Raw genomic sequence first — 15,790 nt, 5'->3', positions numbered from 1 at the left:
ATTGATAATAGTACCATTTACTATGTCCCTATCATTGTCCTTTCTCCTTATCGATACCCTCTTATTTAATTTATCTGTCTACTCGCTGTCCCTGTATTTCAGCTGGTCGAAGCTAAGGTGCTTCAGTATCCGTTATGCCGCGACCGGTAAAGAGGATTTCCGACCTTTTCGTTCTGTTTAATAAGTAACCACATACCATTACTTAACACCTTAGCCTAACTAGGGAGTAGACAGTCAGCCTCGCTTACCTGTACGCTTTTTCCACACGCTCTGACGCTCACGGTCGTTTGTGCTGATATCCATCGGCACTCACTCGTGGGCACACTTATGGCTGCTAACATTCGCCGAGGCTTACTCATGTTTAGTACAGTCAACTTACATCAAATGGCGCTCGCGTTCCCTTTTGTCCACTACCATTAAAATGCCCCCGCTTGCGTTGCTGGCGCCTGGCGTGAGAAGATCGCGCCAGACGTAGTTCAGTGCAATTGCAGAGGGCTAGGAACTTGCGCGATCTAGCTAACACTCATATTTGAGTGCACGGGTTGGCCAAGTAGTCTTGTATTGCAAGAAACACAAAGCACGAGTCTGTTCGCGAGAAACTACGAATCATACCTCTCGCTATCCATCGCCAGCCCTCACAACCACACTGGTTCATACTGTGTCAACAAGCGGGAGAGGCATTTTTCGTTCACAAAGACGCAGTTCACACTCCGCTTTACACAACCTCTCTCTGTACTACGCACCAGGAAGTGGTGATGGACGGGAAAAACTTAATACTAACTGCGTCGGTGTGTGCAGACCGAACGCTCGACCAGAACACAGCAACCTGATTGGGTCTGGAAGCTCGAACAGTTCTATTCCGAAAACGACGTACTGATAAGAGGAGGTTTTAATGTGGTGCATGACGGATACCAGCACTAGGTGCGGAGAGGAAAAAGCATCTAGAAGCGTACTGAACAAATTGCGCCGAAACACGCGGACAAAGCAGGGACAAGACAAGGACCCTGTTTTGTCCCTGCTTTGTCCTCGTGTTTCAGCGCAATTTGTTCTGTATGCATATCAACCAACAAGCCCAACTTTCTGCTCGCCTAAGCATCTAGAGGCAACGGCAGAGTGAGCAGGTCTTCTGCTTGGTGAAGACACTGACTGCCAGACGCGACAAGGCACACAGTCAGGCCAGAAATACCCGGCACCTGACTTCACACGAGCCAGCCGTGCAAGATGGCGCTGCGACACTGGTTCGGTGGACAGCGACCATTACGCGATTCCGATTGTGCTCAGCTCAAGGCTTTAAAAACTTAACGAGAAATGTCTCTACATTAAACTGGCAGCTACTCCGAGAGGAATTGCAATAGACAATTTTAGCTGTGCGTTCACAACGGCCTAGCGTACGTACGCAAGCCAGCGAACTTTGCGCTCCGCTGTTTGTGTGGCTTGCGTCGTTAACGCTGAAAATATGGCGGTGCCCTGCCCGCCCGCTTAGAACCAAGTACTGCTCCGCTGCAGCATTTCTCGACGCGATAGGTCGCTAAAAGCGGTTGTATTCGCTTTCACTTTGCGCATTCTCAGTCTTCCTTAATGACATAGACGAGAAAGAGTCATCGTTTTCGAGATAAATTGACGAATTCCTTGATATTAAGCCGAACTATGTACGGTGTGCACTGTCGTTATAAATCAACGGCACCAGGCGAAGCAATGTTACTAGAACACCGATAAAACTGTCTAATATCATGCCAAGAAGTTAATGCGGAGGAACTACAATACTACTGACGAAGGAAGCGGTCACCAATATAACTGATGAGAAAGAAGACACCCTCACACCCGACCAGCATCTGTTAAATTTGTGGGATGCATGGGCCCGTGCTGTCACAAAATACGTGAAATCAGGACGAACTTGCACAAAAGTGGACAAGAAGGAAGCAGCTGAAGACAGAAGGCGTGCGAAACTACATGAGGAGAGACGTTTTGACCACGGCAACATTTTCTCCCGCAAAACTGGAACACGAAATGACGGCCCACTTTCAGGGCCATGACAGAGAAATGTAGAAGGTAAAGAAAAGCTTGGTGACGATTCCAAGCTCGCTACTGAGAAAGAAAGTGGAGTACTTGCAGCGCAAGGCAGCGGAAACCACTTTTCTCACAACACTTGCGGCGACCGTCCATTTATATTGTCACGTGGCTGGGATGACAGCGCGGACGCGCGCGTTGACGTTTACAAAAGAACTGTCGGGCTACCCACTGCTTAATGAGATTGTGTCCATTTCAGCATGGTTTTCGGACCGGCCTTTCGACAGTGACGCAGTTAATTGAAACCGTGAACGACTTTTGCAAGGCTATAGATGAATGTCAGCAGGTAGATGTGGTCTGTGTAGACTTCTCGAAGGCTTTCGATAAAGTTCCGCATCATAAGCTTCTTTTTAAACTACGCAGATTAGGAATCGCTGAAAATATAGTACTATGGATTCAGGCCTATCTAAGTAACCGCTGTCATGTCGTCAAAATAGAAAGTGCAGCATCGAATAGGCGTGAAGGTCTGTCGGGGGTGCCACAGGGCTCCGTTTTAGGTCCGCTTTTGTTTTTATTATGAGAACAAAAGTAACTGCGCAAAAGGACGGGACAAGAGAAAGAGAACCACACGGGACAAACGCAGACTGACAACTGATTTATTCCACCTACTTCTCTTTCCATCAGCAGCAAAGCGCATGCGCACCAACCACAAAAACAAAAAACAGAAGCGACACTCATCTCGTGGAATCAAGGAACTCGAACTCCTTGCGGTACAGGTGTACTGAAGCATCGCTAATGCACTTATCAGGCCCTAACCTCGCGATTTCCATGGCCTCGATAATTTCTCGTTCTTTCTTGTCCCTCGAGCGTCCGATAATCTTAGTCCTATCGAAAAGCGGATTACAATCTCTGTCATCATGCTTGCAAGTGTGACAATGCTTAGGCAGATGCTGCCCCCTTGAATCTTCTAAGGAATTTGCGTGCTCTAATAATCTAATGTTGACGCAGCGGCCAGTTTGCCCTACGTAGAACCTACCACAACTCAGGGGAATCTGGTAAATTACATTGCATGTACACTGGACGAACTTATTCCTGTGGTTAATGCCACACTCAACCTTCTTTTGCTTATCTTTTCTCGCCAAATTGCACAAACGCGACAACTTGCAAGGTGCAGAAAAAATGACGTCAACGCCGAATTTTCCGGCGACTCTCTTGAGGCCGTGCGAGACCCTGTGAACATAGGGCATAACTTCATAACCACAGGAATAAGTTCGTCCAGTGTACATGCAATGTAATTTACCAGATTCCCCTGAGTTGTGGTAGGTTCTACGTAGGGCAAACTGGCCGCTGCGTCAACATTAGATTATTAGAGCACGCAAATTCCTTAGAAGATTCAAGGGGGCAGCATCTGCCTAAGCATTGTCACACTTGCAAGCATGATGACAGAGATTGTAATCCGCTTTTCGATAGGGCTAAGATTATCGGACGCTCGAGGGACAAGAAAGAACGAGAAATTATCGAGGCCTTGGAAATCGCGAGGTTAGGGCCTGATAAGTGCATTAGCGATGCTTCAGTACACCTGTACCGCAAGGAGTTCGAGTTCCTTGATTCCACGAGATGAGTGTCGCTTCTGTTTTTTGTTTTTGTGGTTGGTGCGCATGCGCTTTGCTGCTGATGGAAAGAGGAGTAGGTGGAATAAATCAGTTGTCAGTCTGCGTTTGTCCCGTGTGGTTCTCTTTCTCTTGTCCCGTCCTTTTGCGCAGTTACTTTTGTTCTCATGATGTCGTACCAACTAGCCCCTCACCGCACTCTTCTTGTTTTTATTGTATATAAATGATATTTCTGCTATCGTCGAATCGCCTGTCAGAATGAAACTTTTTGCCGATGATTGCTTAATTTACTCTCCTGTGGCTTCCCCGGCAGATCAGATGAACATAAATAGGTGTCTTCAGTCGTTAAACTCGTGGTGCCTGAAATGGGGTATGGAAATAAACTACCAAAAATCTAATTACATGCAAGTAACAAGGAAGCAGAATGTTATGATGTTTCGATACAATATCGGTGAAAATTCCTTAGATCAAGTAAAGTGTCTCAAGTACTTGGGAGTGACATTAACAAATAATCTTGACTGGCGCACCCATATTGAAAATGTCTATTTAAAAGCCTACCAGAAGCTCTGTTTCCTGAGGAGGAAATTGCCGAATGCGACTAGAGAAATTAAATTGATTGCGTACAAGACATTCGTGCGGCCAATCATAGAGTACGCAAATGCAGTGTGGAGTCCTCATCAAAAGGGTTTGAAACGGAAACTGGAAAGATTGCAAATGATGTCAGCACGTTTTATATGCTCTAAATACCGCCGCACTGATTCAGTCCCAGCAATGCTAAAAGAGTGTCAGTTAGAATCACTAGAAGTAAGAAGAACAAAGCAGAAATTGAAACTTTTTTTTCTGATAATGAATGATAAAGTCAAAGTTAATAAACATCACTATGTTACACCTCCTCTGAAGCGTTGCCCTCGGAAAAATCACAGTAAGGTATTACAGCCTATTATTACACGTACTGATGTCTATCGCTACTCCTTTTTTCCCGATGCTGTAGAAATTTGGAATCAACTACCAAGTGACGTTGTGGACCAAACAGATGTAGACAAATTTGTCATAGGTGTGAACGCGTTCCTGGAAGATTGCTGTGCAAATCTGTAATTCTGTGCATTTGAGTGTTTCTTTTTTTAGCGAAGAGAATTGCACTTGTGTCTGTATATGTTTCCCTCCCTGTAATGACCGTCATGCAGAGGGTTAACAGTATGAATAAATAACCAAAGAAAAGAACAGAACTCAGAGGCAGCGATAGCAGGAAGCGGCCTCGGCGGTCGTCGAAGGTGAGAGTCACTATCGCTCTCGGCCTCACTGAATTTAAAGGCGAAGACAAAGAGAGTTGAAGGCACTGATTGCAATTTCAAATGTTGTAGAAACTGTCCTGCGGGGCTGCGATCTTTCCAGAGGAATCTGGACGCCTTTGGCGCGACCAGCAAAATCAGGCTGTGCCGGAGGCCTTGAACTCAGAACATAAAAAAAATTAAGGGGGCACTTTGACTATCTAAAGTGGGTAGAGGCGGAAGCGTTTTCCGCACCACCTTCGCTGTTTCTGTGGCACTGGTGGCGTCACATATCATTGAGTACTAATTACTAAGTGATGACAAAGCACTAATTAATGGTTAATTACTGATTAATGCCTGAATACTAATTAACTGCTAATCAATGACGCTGAAGCTTCGCCTTTAGGAGTGGAACGCGACAGCGCGTTGTAGCGCTGCCACGGAGTCCACGGAATGCCACCACCCGTTGGGCGCGATGCCTTGCCCTTTGAACGCAACGCTTTTTGAGGAAAGGAAATGGCGCAGTAATTCTCTGCCATCTCGGTGGACACCTGAACCGCACCGTAGAGGAAGGGAGGAAGTGGGAGTGAAAGAAGATATATAAAGAGGAGCCGTAATGAAGAAAATGAAAATTGCATTTGAGGAAAGAAAATTACGCAGTAACTGTCTCACAAAATTCAGGGGGGCACTTTTTTGACCTAAAGTGTGGTCACTGATGTGTGGTGATGTGAGAGTGGAACGCGACAGCGTCTTGCAACGCTGCCAAGGAGTCCATAGAACGCCATCGCCCATTCGGTTCTACGCCTCGCTCGTCGGTAAATTGGTTTTTGAGGAAAGGAAATGTATCTGTCTCTCATTTCTCGGTGGACACCTAAACCTCGCCGGAAGGGAATGGAGTAGGATGAGAGTTAGTGAAGACACCGTATTCACTAGACGCGCCTTTTTTCATTCCAAACCGTCGAGCTGGCATGGTGGAGTGTCTGTGTGGAACAAATCCACCATGCCAGCTCGACGGTTTGGAATGAAACAAAAAAAAAAGCTGGCATGGTGGAGTGTATAGCATGCTCGTCTCTCACGCCGAAGACCGGGGTTCGATTCCTGAGCTCGACCAATTTCTTAATCGGTTTTATTTATTTATATGGCCTGACTAGTAAAGCTAGTTAGGCTAATTGGGTAATTAAGCAATTAACTAAGCTCAGTCCCACTTACTTGGAGCATCACTATACGATCCCTTCAATTGGTTGCATGGTTACTAGCCAAAGTACAATTGGCCCTGTTGGAAATTCGCGCACTGTGACGTCACGACCGTTTCCACCAATTGAAAAGCGTGACATTTTCTGTCGACAACTCCTGCTTACAACGATGAGACATTAAAGGCTTCCGCCTTAAAAAGCCGAACGTAACGAAGTTTCCTAGTAGTATCCAGCTGTCGCTGGACAAGGATGGCGTGAACGGACGCTTTTTAAGGCGGAAGCCTTTAATGTCTCATCGTTGTAAACAGCAGTTGTCGACAGAAAATGTCACGCTTTTCATTTGGTGGAAACGGTCGTGACGTCACAGTGCGCGAATTTCAAACGGGGCCAATTGCACTTTGGCTAGTAACCATACAACCAATTGAAGGGATCGTATAGTGATGCTCCAAGTAAGTGGGACTAAGCTTAGTTAATTGCTTAATTACCCAATTAGCCTAACCAGCTTTAGTAGCCAGGCCATATAAATAAATAAAAGCGATTAAGAAATTGGTCGAGCTCAGGAATCGAACCCCGGTCTTCGGCGTGAGAAACGAGCACGCTATCCACTACGCCATGCCAGCTTTTTTTTTTTATTATTGCCTGACTTCGGCAAGAACCACAGTACACAAATACACTTACAGAGCGCACTGAGCAATAATTAACAACACTATCCGCCCGGGGGTGCGTGGCTTCATCATATTAAAACTCCAAAGGCTCGACTCTTTCGAGCCACTCGGGAGCTTCAGGAGCAAGTTTCTGAACTTCAATATACTTATGCATGCACTCCCGAAAATAGATCCGTGCTGGTCGTGCATCAGGATCGCAATGATATCCTGCCATTCTGGAGCGCCAAATACAATGGAGGCCCATTAGCATAATGAGGTCGAATGGTGTCCCATCCTCACTCTCTACAGGCAAACGCCATGCCAGCTCGATGGTTTGGAATGAACAAAGGCGCGTCTAGTGAATACGGTGTCTTCACTCACTCTCATCCTCCTCCATTCCCTTCCGGCGAGGTTTAGGTGTCCACCTACAAATGAGAGACAGATACATTTCCTGTCCTCAAAAACCAATGTACCGACGAGCGAGGCGTAAAACCGAATGGGCGAAGGCGTTCTATGGACTCCTTGGCAGCGTTGCAAGACGCTGTCGCGTTCCACTCTTAGGGGCGAAGCTTAACATCTTAACCACACATCAGTGACCACACTTTAGGTCAAAAAAGTGCCTCCCTGAATTTTGACGGGTGTCCACCGAGATATGTGAGACAGTTACTGCGTAATTTCCTTTCCTCAAATACAATTTTCATTTTCTTCATTGCGGCTCCTCTTCATCTATCTTCTTTCACTCCCACCTCCCTTCCTCTACGGTGTAAAATCGCCCACGGGATTTTACACGGCCGCTGTCGTTCACCAGGAAATGCACGTTGATGGACTCTCTTTTCGAGCCCCGAATTCAATGCGAGCCGAGGAAGTAGCGATAGCGCTTGCTGCCGCCCACGCCAATTCGAGAATCATCATTACGGACTCCCGAAAAGCATGTGATCATTACTTGGCAGGGGAGATCTCCCCCTTAGCTGCTTGCATTCTAAGACGGACTGCCACTGATCCAACACCCAAAAGAATCATTTGGGCTCCTGGCCACCAGGGCTTACGAGGTAAGGAGGCCGCTGACGCGGCTGCCCGAGCGCTTACTCACCGGGCTCCTCATCCCAGCTCTTCTGGCTCGGAGACTAACCAGCCGCTGCTGCGATTCAAGGAAATTATAACGCATTATAGCGACATCCACCGCCTTTTCCCGGCCCCTGCAAAGGGTCTGAGTAAGACGGAGGAGCGAACTTTGAGGCGCCTGCAGACAGGTACTCTACTCTGTCCTGCAATCTTAAAGCATTACGATCCTAACACGGATGGGCGGTGCCCACACTGTGGGGAGACCTGTGATATCTTCCACATGGTGTGGGCATGTACTCAAAATCCCCACCTCTCCCCTTCCCCTACCCCTTCCAGAGAGGCATGGGAGACTGCCCTTCTCAACTGCTCCTCGCTTGAGTCCCAAAGGGCTCTGGTGAGACGGGCTAGAGACGGGGCATTGTCATGCGGTGTCCCGGACTAGGGACGCCGACCATGTAGCGGGGCCACTCTGTGGCTCCCAAACTCTATTTCAGTAATTAAAAGTTTTCACCACCACCACCACCACCACCTCTACGGTGCGGTTCAGGTGTCCACCAAGATGACAGAGAATTACTGCGCCATTTCCTTTCCTCAAAAAGCGTTGCGTTCAAAGGGCAAGGCATCGCGCCGAACGGGTGGTGGCGTTCCGTGGACTCCCTGGCAGCGCTACAACGCGCTGTCGCGTTCCACTCCTAAAGGCGAAACTTAAGCGTCATTAATTAGCAGTTAATTAGCATTCAGGCATTAATCAGTAATTAACAATTCATTAGTGATTTGCCATCACTTAGTAATTAGTACTCCAATATATGTGACACCACCAGTGCCACAGAAACAGCGAAGGTGGTGCGGAAAACGCTTCCGCCTCTACCCACTTTAGACAGTCAAAGTGCCCCCTGAATTTTTTAACGTTTTAAACGCGACTGGCATTACAACATACCCGAACAAACAGTGTCCCTGGCACGGGTGGCGACATGCGGTCTACACTCAAGCACGCCATCCACGCGACCAAACCAACATTCGAGAGACCAACGAGCACTAAAACTCCAAAGTACTTAAGGCTGTCGAACAACCAGCCTGTACTTTCAACCTCATGTCGGTAAGATCAGGAGTCTGTAAACTATTAAAAAGGCTAACGTGACAGATATTTTTCACGATGTAGAAAATAAACTTATTTTATTTGTTCCAGACCAACTCTCGCCCAGATTTCGGTACACATGGCAGCCTCTGCCAATTTCGCTATTCAGTCAACAAGGGCAGGTGACGTCTGTGCAAAAGCATGCAGGTCATATGGTTGCAATGAACTTAAGAAATTTTTCCGAACAGTCGCAAATAGCTATAAAAACCGCTCTTAGAACTCCAAAAGCCTATCTTTAAAAATTTCCTACAGTCTTAGATGAATAACCCTGCAGGGCAATGCGGCATTGGTGATTCTCTACTTTGCATGCATGGATCGCAGGGACACCTCATACCGCTCATGGCGCAGTGTTCCAGCGGTTGAGCGATGCACCACTGCCCCGGCAGGTTTGAAACACAGCCACCGGTAGGGGTTGTGCGACCCCTGCTGCTCTCCTCGAGCAACTAACCTCTCGTAACCAATCATTAATTTAACTGCAAACTGCCACCATGGGCAGTTTTCTCACAGTTCGGTGGACAGGAAACGGTGGGTAGGTTGTGATGACGTCACAAGGTCACATGACCTGGGTTGCAGGTAGGCCACCTGCTCACAACGCCGCCGACGTCGCCGGATTTTTCTGCAGAATCGGAGTCTTAACGTTATAACGTTGTTATAACTGTTATAACTGTTGAGTGAGCAAGGGAGCAGCTGCAAGATGCAGACGCATCTAAACTGGCTCGTCTTTTTTGTGCAGGCTTTTGCTACATGCGGCGGTCCCTTCTACGAAGATGTTGCTCCACCGGAATCACCGTGTACCTGCCCCCCCAGTTCGCGTGCACCTGTCTTGACCATCATCGCACGTCACAGTTCAGCGTTGAATTCGAGCGATGCGAACTTATCGGAACTTTTCCGTGCGCCTCATGGACAAGGCAGAGTGACATCGACATCGTTGGATGCGTCCGGAAACGCCCCTCAGGCGTTCTTCGTCAGTGAGCAAGGGAGCAGCTGCAAGATGCAGACGCATCTAAACTGGCTCGTCTTTTTTGTGCAGGCTTTTGCTACATGCGGCGGTCCCTTCTACGAAGATGTTGCTCCACCGGAATCACCGTGTACCTGCCCCCCCAGTTCGCGTGCACCTGTCTTGACCATCATCACACGTCACAGTTCAGCGTTGAATTCGAGCGATGCGAACTTATCGGAACTTTTCCGTGCGCCTCATGGACAAGGCAGAGTGACATCGACATCGTTGGATGCGTCCGGAAACGCCCCTCAGGCGTTCTTCGTCAGTGAGCAAGGGAGCAGCTGCAAGATGCAGACGCATCTAAACTGGCTCGTCTTTTTTGTGCAGGTCAGTAACAAGCAACACCCTGAATTTAAAAGTGATTCTTTGTGTTTGGTCGTGCTCCCTTGCTCAGAAGTGCTATGTGAGTGTGTTGCGGGTTGCTTTGACTCATTTTGTCTACTGGTGCTCTTGTTGAGTGGCGATGTTGAAACCAATCCAGGCCCCACCTTGTCAATGTCTGATCAGTTGGAAACCATCATTGAAAATCAGAAAGTGTCTGCAACTGAGCTGAAATCTATCAGGGAGAAGTTGGATGGTCATATATCAGAATCAAACCGAAGGCTGGCTTCAATTGAAGGGAAAATAGAATCTATCACGCAGACATTAAAGAAGGTAGAGGAATGCGAGAGTTCAGTCCTGGAGCTACGAGAACAGATTGCTTCACTGAGTAGCAAGGTTGATGACCTAGAGTACCGCTCTCGGCGTAATAACTTGATTATCTTTGGGGTCAAAGAAGATAGCACGGAAACTCCGAGGAGCCTGAGGGATGCTGTGTTAACAGAAGTGTTTGAAAAAAAAACTAGGTATTACGGTGGGGAGCGTTGAACGCATACACCGCTTTGGCAGGCAAGTAGAAGAAAAGAATCGACCAGTGATAATGCGGTTCTTCGATTTTAATGAAAAAATGAACCTTCTTAGGAATGCGAAGAAGCTGAAAGGTTCAGGAATGTCATTATCTGAGGACTACCCGCTTAGAATTCAAAGAGTGCGGAAACTGCTGTGGTCCACTGTTAAAGATAATTGCAAACCTGAGGATAAGGTATACCTAAAGTTTGATAAGCTAGTTTTCAACGGTGAAACATACATCTGGGACGAAGAAAGGAATGAAAGACGGAAACTTGCCGTTTTAAATGAGCGCAAAGATGATTCCGAAGGCGAAGATTCTGCCAGTGCGAATGCTGCCACATCACCGACTCGTGTTGTCACACGGAATCAGAAGCGAAAGACTTATAAATGACCAGCTGATAATGTCAGACCGTTGCGACTCGTTTGCTTCAACGCTCAAAGCATCGGAAATAAGACAGCCGAATTCGAAGGACTTCAGAAGAATGGCCTGAGGGGCGAGTTGGTGCATGATGAAATGAACGGCGGCGCAACAAGAAGAACACAACAAGAGAGGGGACACCACATGCGCACACTACCAACTGTTTATTGCATGGAAAGGTGGCGTATTTAAACACAGCTCAGGCATGACACTCATCGCATTATCGCACAGACCCAACACGTGGAAAAGAAACAGCAACATCAGGATAAAAGACTAGAACCCTTAACCTCTGCAGAAAAAACTAAAAGATTTTGATAACAGAACTTTGAGCAGGCCATCTCGTAGCAAAAGCAGAGTCAACAATCGTAGCAAAAGCAGAGTCAAACAAGAGAAGCAAAAGCAGTCAAAAAAAAAAAAAATACAATCGTAGCAAAGGCAGCGTCAAACGTATAAAGCAAAAGCAGTCAGAACCCGAGAAACAACAAAACGAGAAAAAAAAAACAGTAACAAAGTTAACAACCCGCCTAAAACAAACAACAGACGGCCGCTAGAAATGCAGGGCTGAAAAGATGCACAGCACATGGCGTTACAAAAAACTGTCAAGAAAGGACACTTCATTTCTACGGAGGGATACTGAGGAGTCGCTAACACAAGTGCTTCCCTTCTTATTGATCATAAAGGCCTCAAGAATTTCGCGTGCCACCTGATCGCGACTCCTGCCGAGAATCCTTATTCCGTTAAGCACTGGCTCACACTTGCAATCTTTACAATGTAGGGGCAAATTCGACCCTCCTCCGTTTTCTTTACGGACTTCTTTACGACCTGGACCCGCACATTACGTTTCTGACAGAAACATGGCTTCATTCTGAAATCCCTGATAGCTTAATTGTTCCCCCCGCCTACAGAATATTGCGATGCGACAGACCGACACGTGGCGGAGGAGTCGCGATAGTACTTAAGGAAAGTATATCTGCTGTGATGCTACCGGGTATTCCAAGCCATGAAAGTCTTTTCTGTAAGATCGATTTCTGTGGCCACACTATTGTACTAGGTGTAGTATATCGACCTCCTAACGCGGATGTCTCCTTTCTTGAAGAGCTGTGTGACTATGTTCAACGCTTCCGGGGCGACCGAGTGAAGTTGATTTTAGGTGGCGATTTCAACTTGCCTGATATAGATTGGATCCACATGTGTACTATGGGTTCCAATTCTGGTCATTCTGAGCTCCTTTTGGACACTGCCTTCACGTGTAATCTGACCCAGATTGTTGACAGACCAACCAGGATCTGTGCCTCTGCATCCCACATTCTTGACTTAGTGTTCATTAGTTCTGCCGTTAAGTGTATTTCTGTTGATGTTTTGAAGGGTGTATCTGATCATAATCTTGTTTCCTGTGTTTTTTCCTTATCAGTTTACGTTGACAACAAAAAGCGTCCCATTGTTGTGAAAAATTTTAACAGAGCTGATGATGTAGGAATTTTGGATTTTCTAGAGACCCACCTTGACAGCTTTAGAGCTGAAGAGAATGTGAATGTGTTATGGTGTATGTTTAGAAAGATATGCCTCGACTGCTTGACAATGTATGTCCCTAGTGTTATTAAGAAAAAAAAACATAACCCATGGATTACGCGGGATATTATTCACACTAAACGTCGGCTAAAGCGAATGCGGCGTTCACGTAATCGAAATGAGTCTAATGAGAGCATGCTAGGCAGTCTATTGAGAAACAAGATCAAGCAAGCTAGGGATTCCTTTTTTAATATTACGCTTGGGCGCTTTCTGAGTGAAGCACCGGAGAAGTTCTGGCGATACATTAATGGCGACAAACAACGCAATGTGTCACTAATAGTTGATGGTTCACCTGTCACAGGGTCAAAAGATACTGCTGGTGTGTTTAATGAGTACTTCCAATCAGTGTATACCGATAAAACCTCGAGTTTTCCTTCTAAGCCAGACGACTACATTTCTTTAATGCCAGATGTTACTATCTCCCGCGAAGGTATTTTGAATCTTCTTCTGAAACTTGACGTAAAAAAGTCTAGTGGGCCTGACAACATCCCTCCAGCTTTTCTCCGCCGTTACGCAGAATGGTTATCACATTACTTACATATTATTTTCAACGCTTGTCTGTCTCAGTGCGCAGTCCCATCGGAATGGAAAACCGCACGTGTCGTACCTGTTTTTAAAGGCAGTGACCCATCTCGCGTATCTAATTATCGCCCAATATCTTTGATCTCGACCAGCTGCAAAATGTTCGAGCATGTGATCTGCCGAGCTCTGACGGAATTTTTGGAATCGACCCATTTTTTATGTGATGAGCAGCATGGATTTAGGCGTGGTTTATCTACGGTCTCACAACTGATAACCACTTGCCATGATTTTTTTATTGCAGTTAATAACAAACAACAAATAGACGCTGTTTTTCTTGACTCCGCCAAAGCCTTTGATAAGGTTCCGCACACTAAACTCATTCAAAAGCTTTACACTGCCGGAATCAATCCTAATATTATTGACCTTATTAGAGCCTACTTAGAAGATAGATTTCAATATGTTCGAGTTAACGATGAGTACTCTGATGAACTTCCGGTTTCATCTGGTGTTCCGCAAGGATCAGTTCTGGGGCCTATCCTATTTTTAATTTACGTAAATGACATAATTAACGTGGTTGATTCCGAAGTTAAAGTTAAACTATTTGCAGATGACTGCGTTTTATATTCCTTAGTTAACTCCACACCGGACCAAATTAAGCTTAACAGTAACCTGCAGAAGATCTCAAACTGGTGTAACCAATGGGGTATGTTTCTTAACGTTAATAAATGTTCCGTACTTAGAATTTGTAAAAAGAAAACTGTTCTGATACATCCATATTGTATAGCTGGCGTACCACTTCCAGAAACCTCGTCTGTGAAATACCTTGGAGTTCAGATAACTAATTGCCTAAACTGGGATGCTCACATCAATATTACATGCGGGAAAGCTCTGAAGACTCTGTGGTGTTTGAGGCGTAAACTGTCAAAGGCCCCAAAACATGTCAAACTGGCAGCGTATAAGGCTTTGGTGCGGCCTCGTCTGGAATATGCTTGTTGCTTATGGGACCCATTTACGGCCAAGAATATCTCCAAATTAGAAAGAGTGCAGAGGACAGCGGCCCGTTTCATTTGCAATAGATACAAACGAACAGATAGTGTATCAGCTATGATCAATTCTATTGGCCTAGAATCTCTTCAGACAAGGCGCACTGAAGCAAGATTGAAATTTTTGTTCCTAATATATAATAATCTGATTAGAATAAACACCCATGATTATATTACTCCTGTTTCACGAGCAAGTACGCGTTATAACCATGGAAAAATGCTGCAAGAATTTCGTGCATACTCTAACACAGTAAAACACTCATTTTTTTTCAAATCAATAGCAGAGTGGAATGAATTGCCGAAGCGTGTAGTGAACAGCCCAAATGTGGAAACCTTTGTCGATAATTTCAGAGCCTTTTCTATGTGAAACCCATGTCTTTTTGGTTTCTTTTTTTCGCATTATCGTTTGCTCTTGCATGAAGTTTGTGCATATCTTGTGTTTTTTTATTTGTATCTCTGCCCATGCCCGTGCTCATGCCTGCTTGGAGTCGAGCGACTCTGCAGTATGAAATAAATAAAAAAATAAATAACTGTCCGACATCGACGGCGGGGTCTGTGTGAAGCACCCCCAACCTGTCAACCATGCCAGGTGGCAGGTTGTGTTTTGGGAATTTGCCACCCTCCACGTGCCATCGGCAACTGTTTTCAGGTGGAGGTTTTTTGAGTAAAAGCTACAGAAATGCATTTTACAAATAGGACCACCTCCTCCAGGAGTTGCCCATGAATCGACGGCTGGCTCATGTCATCTTCTGCATGGAAACGTGGAAGCTGCATGGAAGCTCCTGAAACCGAAAGTGATTTTGATACTGCTCCAGTGTCCTTGTAATAGGTCAAAATCCTTCTATCTCCCACGGACGAACGAAAAAGATGAGGAAGGCTACCTTCAGATCCGCCGCCTGCAGCATGCCCGCCACTAGGTTTTCCCCAGATGTTGCACTGCTTTAAACCCCACCGATTTTGATACATCGTTTGTTCATTCTAGCTTTGGAAGCGGGCGGTCGATAGAGTTGCAGAGACATAAAACAACGTATCAAACTTACACATGACAGGTATCGTTCGGTTGTTTGAAACCGAAATAGCACCAAGAATAAATTCAATAGTAAATTATTTACCGGTCATGGGGGAATGTCACGCGGTGTTCCGCGTACACTAACTTCTAGCAAACCATTTGAAAGATAAAAACACGCAAGAAAAAATATTGGGCGGAGTCACTTTTAACACTGCTTACGTGTGGGATTGCGAAAGCATTATTGCCCCTGGGTGCACTGTTTACGCGTAATGTTTGTACATTCATTAAAGTTCTTTTCTACGAGTTGATGTGTTTGTGTATTGGTTGCGCACCAGATCGCGAACGTTCGGACCCTCTCTCTGCACGGCGATGAGGTTGGTTTAGTTTGCGTGTCGTGGACGCAAGATGTAGACGTTCGGTGT

General features: G+C 46.0%; 1 protein-coding gene across 1 annotated transcript in view; it reads right to left on the bottom strand.

Annotated features, from left to right (window-relative positions):
* Positions 1–15,790, bottom strand: part of LOC149361620 (uncharacterized) — a 53,551-nt gene that overhangs the window by 15,145 nt on the left and 22,616 nt on the right. The window lies entirely within an intron of this gene.

The sequence above is a fragment of the Amblyomma mixtum genome, chromosome 2, assembly GCF_055824585.1.
Source record: "Amblyomma mixtum isolate Tamu chromosome 2, ASM5582458v1, whole genome shotgun sequence".
In the NCBI taxonomy this organism is placed as follows: domain Eukaryota; kingdom Metazoa; phylum Arthropoda; class Arachnida; order Ixodida; family Ixodidae; genus Amblyomma; species Amblyomma mixtum.
This window is presented reverse-complemented; position numbering and strand designations above follow the sequence as displayed.